The following is a 6,854-nucleotide window of genomic DNA, read 5'->3' as shown; positions in this document are numbered from 1 at the left end:
AGGCTGAGGCAAGAGAATCACTTGAACCCGAGAAGCAAAGGTTGCAGTGAACTGAGATTGTGCCACTGCACTCCAGCCTGGGCGACAGAGCAAGACTCCTTCTACCACAATTTTGATCGCAAATGCATGCAATCAACCCTATCACGAAAGACAAGAGGCACCTGACAATTAAAGAGATTATTATATTTGGACTGTATTGGGAGATTATTCATTGATGAGGAACCCTAAATAAGTAGGGTTTTGTTTATTTATTTATTTCTATTTTATTTTTATTTTTTGAGACACAGTCTCGCTCTGTCGCCCAGGCTGGAGTGCAGTGGCGCGATCTCGGCTCACTGCAAGCTCTGCCTCCTGGGTTCACATCATTCTCCCGCCTCAGCCTCCCCAGTAGCTGGGACTACAGGTGCCCCCCACCATGCTCAGTTAATTTTTTGTATTTTTAGTAGAGACGGGGTTTAACCATGTTAGCCAGGATGGTCTCGATCTCCTGACCTCGTGATCCACCCGCCTCAGCCCCCCAAAGTGCTGGGATTACAGGCGTGAGCCACCGTGCCCAGCCTGAGGAAGGATTTTAAAGAGTTGAATAAACAGGGAAGTCATTGGGGAAGGATGGAGATGGGTTTTTTGGTTTGCTTGCTTGCTCTGTTTGTTTGTTTGAGGCAGAGTCTCACTTTGTCGCCCAGACTGGAGTGCAGTGTTGTAATCTCGGCTCACTGCAACCTCTGCCTCCCAGTCTCAAGTGATTCTCGTGCCTCAGCCTCCCAAGTAGCTGGGATTACAGGCAGGTGCCACCATGCCTGCCTAATTTTTGTATTTTCAGTAGAGACAGGGTTTCACCGTGTTGGCCAGGCTGATCTCGAACTCCTGACCTCAAGTGATCCACCGGTCACCACCCCTGGCCAAAATGGGTCTTTTAACTAAGAGCACGCAACAGACAGCAGGGTAGTTGTTCGTGGTTAGTCATTTCTTGGAGCACAAAAGAGTCAGAGAAGGGATCCTGACTGTCCGGGTTTCCAGGTACACAAGGCTTAGATAAAATTCAACATTGTCAATTGTCCTTTTGTTCAAGATAAATGAATGTCACTCATTGCTGAACAACTTCGAGCTGATTATAAACTTCCCAAATGTTGATGAAGGGTCTAAGAAGTAGTCTCTCAAGGATTATTGTTGGTATTCTTCCTAGAAAATTGGTTAAACCATCTGTTAAGAGGTGGTAGAAAATGTTGATTGTTTTAGGATCCTGGAGGCCCTAAAGGCTTGGGCATTGCAATAGATGGATGCCTAAAAGGAAAAAGAGAAATGTTAGGATAAAAAGTTGTATTATAGTAAAGAGCTAGGTAGGAGTTGAACTCTGAGGGTACTAGTTCAGTGGATTCCAAGAGGTTGTTGAAAATCTTTTGGGTACACAGCATTGCTTGTTGCATTTCATGCTCTTAAGATAGGTTGTCAATGCTGTTGGTGATGTCCACAGTCTTGGTTGCATCTCATCTAAGGGTATGCTTGACCCAGGACTTCCTGGAATTCACTGGAATTCCTTAGTGGTCCAGACAATGGGTTGTCCAGGGAGAAATCCAGCTTACGCATGGGTTGCTGCAGTGGTGGGTTCTTCCAAGTTTGTATCAGAACATTGTTTAACTCGCGGGACTTCTTCAGATTCCGTGGAAAGGGTCAACTGCAAGGCAGCCTAAAGTCCCAGAGATTGGGCAGTCAGGTTTAGTTCTCCATGACTCTGAGTCAGGCAAAAGGAAGAAAACTTGGAAACATTAGTTTGAAGAACTATAGCCAGATATTGAAGGAAACCAAAAGAATTAAAAATTTGGTAAGGATTAACTATTTGAGCAAGGTAACCAAATTCAGTCCAATTTATGGGTAGGTACCAGAACTGATTTTTTCACAGGGTGAGGGTTGGAAGTCACTTAAGTCTCTGACAGATAAGACAGAGTTTGCATGTCTATCAGTTATCTGAAATTTACAGAGACATGAAAAAGACATTAAAGATCATGAACTGGGCTGGAATCTGATAACCAGGAAGGATGTGCTGTAAATGACGCATAGTTTTCCATTGAAACACAAAATTTATCTCTATAGTCACCCATCTTTTGATCAAAAATGTTCCCAAAAAGAAGATTTTTTTTTTTTTTGAGACAGAGTCTCGCTGTCGCCCAGGCTGGAGTGCAGTGGCAGGATCTCGTCTCACTGCAATCTTCACCTCCCAGGTTCAACTAATTCTCATGCTTCAGCCTCCCCAGTAGCTGGGAGTTACAGGCACACACCGCCATGCCCGGCTCATTTATATATATATATATATATTTTTTTCTTTCTTTCTTTCTTTGAGACGGAGTCTCGCTCTGTTGCCCAGGCTGGAGTGCAGTGGTGGCTGGATCTTGGCTCACTGCAAGCTCCACCATCCTGGTTTACGCCATTCTCCTGCCTCAGCCTCCCGAGTGGCTGCGACTACAGGCGCCCGCCACCTCACCCGGCTAGTTTTTTTGTATTTTTTAGTAGAGACGGGGTTTCACCGTGTTAGCCAGGATGGTCTCGATCTCCTGACCTCGTGATCTGCCCGTCTCGGCCTCCCAAAGTGCTGGGATTACAGGCTTGAGCCACCGTGCCCGGCAGAAAGTTTTGTTTTTAAGAGGTCTTCATCTCTCTATTCCATTCCAGTAGAAGGAGACAGCATTTAAGTGATTACATTCTACTGAATAGTTTGGGATGAGAGAGAATAATGCTGATCCTTGTATTAGTCCATTCTCAAATTGCTATAAAATAAAAGAATTTAAAAATTGCTATAAAATAATACCTGAGACTGCATAATTTACAAAGAAAAGAGGTTTAATTTGCTCACAGTTCTGCAGGCTGTATAGGAAGCATAGCAGGTTCTGCTTCTGGGGAGACCTCAGGAAACTTATAATTATGGCAGAAGGGGAAGGGGAAGCAGGCATCTTCACATGGCTGGAGCAGGAGGAAGGTGGGGTGAGGAGGTGCCACACACTTTTAAACACCTAGATCTTGTGAGAACTTGCTCATGAGTTTGGTACATAGTACCAAGGGGAAAAATCTGCCCCCATGATCCAATCACCTCCCACTGGGCTCCACCTCCAACTTTGGGGATTACAATTCCACTTGAGATTTGGGTGAGGACATAGATCCAAACCATATCACTTGTATTGTTCTGAAGATCAAATGGAATAATTCTTGTGTGAATACTTTGTAAATTGTGAAGTAGTATGACATTTTTAAGGTGTTATCATTTAAATTATAACATTTATTGAGCATTTGCCATGGACTGGGCATTATACTGAGTGTTTATATAGCTTATAACATTAAATTCTGTGGTAGCCAAATCTAGTTGCTTAGTAGATCCCCCTGGCTATCCACATGCACATAGAATCATGAATTATATACAATTTATGAATCACAAGATATGGCATAAGATCTGGAGATTCACATTATCCCAATCTCCTAAGGGAATTTCAGTATACAGTCAGGTTTTAGAACCACTGATTTAGTCTTCAAACTAACTCACTGAGGAAATAACTAATTATCATCTCCATTTCCTTTCTTTGCTGAAGAGCCTTAATGAGATATAAAAAAAATCAAGTTTTTTTCCATTCTCTGAAAATTCTGTATCATTTGGTATGTCAGAATAACACTTTTTTAAAACTGGGAAATGGAGCAGAACGCCTTGTCCTCAAAGAGCTTACAATTTTGAGAAATGCCAATGTAAGGAATTATTTACATAATATTGAAGTGTGATGAAGATTATGAAAGAGGCAAGTTTCAGCTAAAGCAGCAATAGAGAGAGGAAATAGTCATCTCTGCCTGGGGAGAGTGAAGGTGTGGGAAAGTTTCACAGAAGATGAGAGTGATAGAAGCATGTACAGAGACAAGGACGTATAAGCCAGCACAGCTTATTGAAAGGATGGAAAGAACTCAGTATGGCTGTTGGGGAGGGCATTCAGGAAAGCATGGGCTTTGCAATCTGATAAACGCAGTTTTAGGTTCTGGATCCGCTATTTACTAGCTAAGTGACCTTGGGCAATTTCACTTAGCGTCCTTGAATCTTAGATTTCTCAGCTATGATAACAAAACCTTTCTACCTTTCAGAGTATTTGTCAAGGTTAATGGAAACTCTTATTATAAATTAACACGTATTAATTTATTTTCATTAGAATATTCTACTACTACTACTACTGCAAGCCTTTTGGAAAGCATTTGGGCATTATTCCGTTAGTTAGCTTTGGGGATGCCATTAAAATTAGAGAAGGGTGTGAATGCATTTGCGTTCTACCAGTGATACTTTGTCAGCAGGACAAGGATGAATCCAAGGACACTGGAGGCAAAGAGATCACTTCCTGGACTAATTCTCATTCTAGATGATGCATAATAAGAATATTAGTACTGGTTCGGTGCGGTGGCTCACACCTGTAATCCCAGCACTTTGGGAAGCCGAGGCAGGTGGGTCACATGAGGTCAAGGGTGCGAGACCAGCCTGATCAACATGGTGAAACCCTGTCTCTACTAAAAAATACAAAATTAGTTAGGTGTGGTGGTGCATGCCTGTTAAGGGAGGAGACCACCCCTTATATTGTCTTATGCCCAATTTCTGCCTCCAAAGAAAGAAAAAGTAAAAACTGAAAGGCAGAAATGAAATCCACAAGCAGACAGCCCAGTGCCACACCCTGGGCCTGGTAGTTAAAGATCGACCCCTGACCTAATCGGTTATGTTATCTATAGATTACAGACATTGTATAGAAAAGCACTGTGAAAATCCCTGTCCTGTTTTGTTCCGATCTAATTACCAGTGCATGCAGCCCCCAGTCACCTACCCCCTGCTTGCTCAATCGATCACGACCCTCTCATGCAGATCCCCTTAGAGTTGTGAGCCCTTAAAAGGGACAGGAATTGCTCAGTCGGGGAGCTCGGCTTTTGAGACAGGAGTCTTGCTGATGCCCCCAGCCAAATGAACTCCATCCTCCTTAACTGGGTGTCTGAGAAGTTTTGTCTGCGGCTCGTCCTCCTACACTGTAATCCCAGCCACTTGGGAGGCTGAGGCAGGAGAATCACTTGAACCCAAGATGCGGAGGTTGCAGTGAGCTGAGATAGCGCGATTGCTCTCCAGTCTGGGCAACAAGAGTGAAACTCCATCTCAAAAGTAAAAAGAATATTAGTGGGGATGGGGAGAAAAAGATGGATTCAGAGATATTTAGGAGATAGTTTAACATATCTATCACATACGATTATGTTTAAAGACAAAACTAAGCATGAGGCAAAATTAACAAAGTCTATTTGTTTATAAACAAATAGCAAGAAAGCCCTTGGCAATGTTTTATTTCAGCAGATTTTCAATGGTATTGGACAAGTATGAGTTTATAGTGTGTGAAGAATATACTAAGTCTCTGATTGGCAAGCATTTATTAAAGTAGAAATTTTAGAAGCAAGGGAGAATTTTATTGAGTGGTCATTGAGTTCATCTGGCAATAGTTGATAGGCCATAAAGGGGCAAAGCAGTTGGGATCATTTCAAAACAGAAGAATTGTTCAATGTTAGAGGTGGAAAGTTTTCCATGGTGACCTTTCCAGGGAAAACAAATAGGGAACAAGTGGGGTTGATGGGGTACTCTTTTGAGGTCAAATTATCATCACAGTCCTTATTGGGCAGTTTTTCTCAATTATTCAATATGAAGATCAGATAAAAGTTTGTTTATTCATTTTGCCCGGGTGGAAAAATTCTAAATAATATCAGTGGATGAAAGAACTTGGTAAGTATTATTGGGCATCATGATATCTATCACTGTATGTGCTAACTTGGGGCATATTTCTTTTAGGGAAGATTTTAAGATAGCCACCATTTTCATTTGCATACTGATGTGCATGGGGTTTTCTATTGCTGCAGAGTTAATTCTACAAATTACAAATAAGACCAATATCAGTCTTAAAAATTCATCATATCTGCTGTGGAGTTTTACATTGAAGTTTATGAGCAGAAATATTTTCATATTCATGTTAGTAAACATGCCTGATGCACAGAGCTTTTGAATAGAAAAGACCAGGATAATTTAAAAATATACTTTGAAAGCAAGCAAGAACCTCCTTAATCTTACATGTGCTTTAATTTGCTTTCATGTGCTTTGTCTAGGTAAAACAAATCTTTCCATGAAAGAAAGCTTGGACAGAAAATATGCTTGGCAAATCAGTCTTCTAAAAGCTGCTGGAGGTAAGGAAAAAAATTAGTAATATAATGCTGATGCTAAACTGCCCATCTAATTAATTCTGGGTAATATATTAACAACAATTTTTTTGCTTTTTTTGGCAGAAGATTTGCCCTTTTTCACTAATCCTGTCTCAATTTACTTCAAGAAGATTCCTTTAGTTGGCTAGGCAAGAAAATGTTCCTTGCCTCTCTTATATAACTTAATGTTTCCACTTAAATAAAATGCCTTAAGGAAAAAGCAGTTGCAAAGGAGGTGGGAAGAAAGACAAGAACAAGGCTAAAAGAACTTGGTTTTAACAGGCATATACATGAGAACCTTTATAATAGACTAAGAACTTCTGGAGGGTGGGGTGTGGTCATCCTGGGATTAATGTTGAAAGGAATCTGTCACCTTTGAGCGTGAGTACTTTTTACCTGTGGCTCTGTAACAAAGAGGCTATTGTGTTTCAAAACAGAAGCTCCAAACAGTGACAAAGAAACCAGGCAAAGGGGGCCAGAGGGGTTGTTGCTTACTGAACATTTTGGTAGCATTTTCAAAATAATTGGCTTAACTACACGACCAAACTAAGTTGTAATTTCAAGGGCACCACAATTTACAGGGATTTATATTAAAGTTCTGTTAAGTAGCTCTTCTTTTTTTT

This window comes from Colobus angolensis, unplaced genomic scaffold, assembly GCF_000951035.1.
Source record: "Colobus angolensis palliatus isolate OR3802 unplaced genomic scaffold, Cang.pa_1.0 Scaffold123, whole genome shotgun sequence".
Classification (NCBI taxonomy): domain Eukaryota; kingdom Metazoa; phylum Chordata; class Mammalia; order Primates; family Cercopithecidae; genus Colobus; species Colobus angolensis.
Note: the sequence above shows the minus strand (reverse complement) of the source record.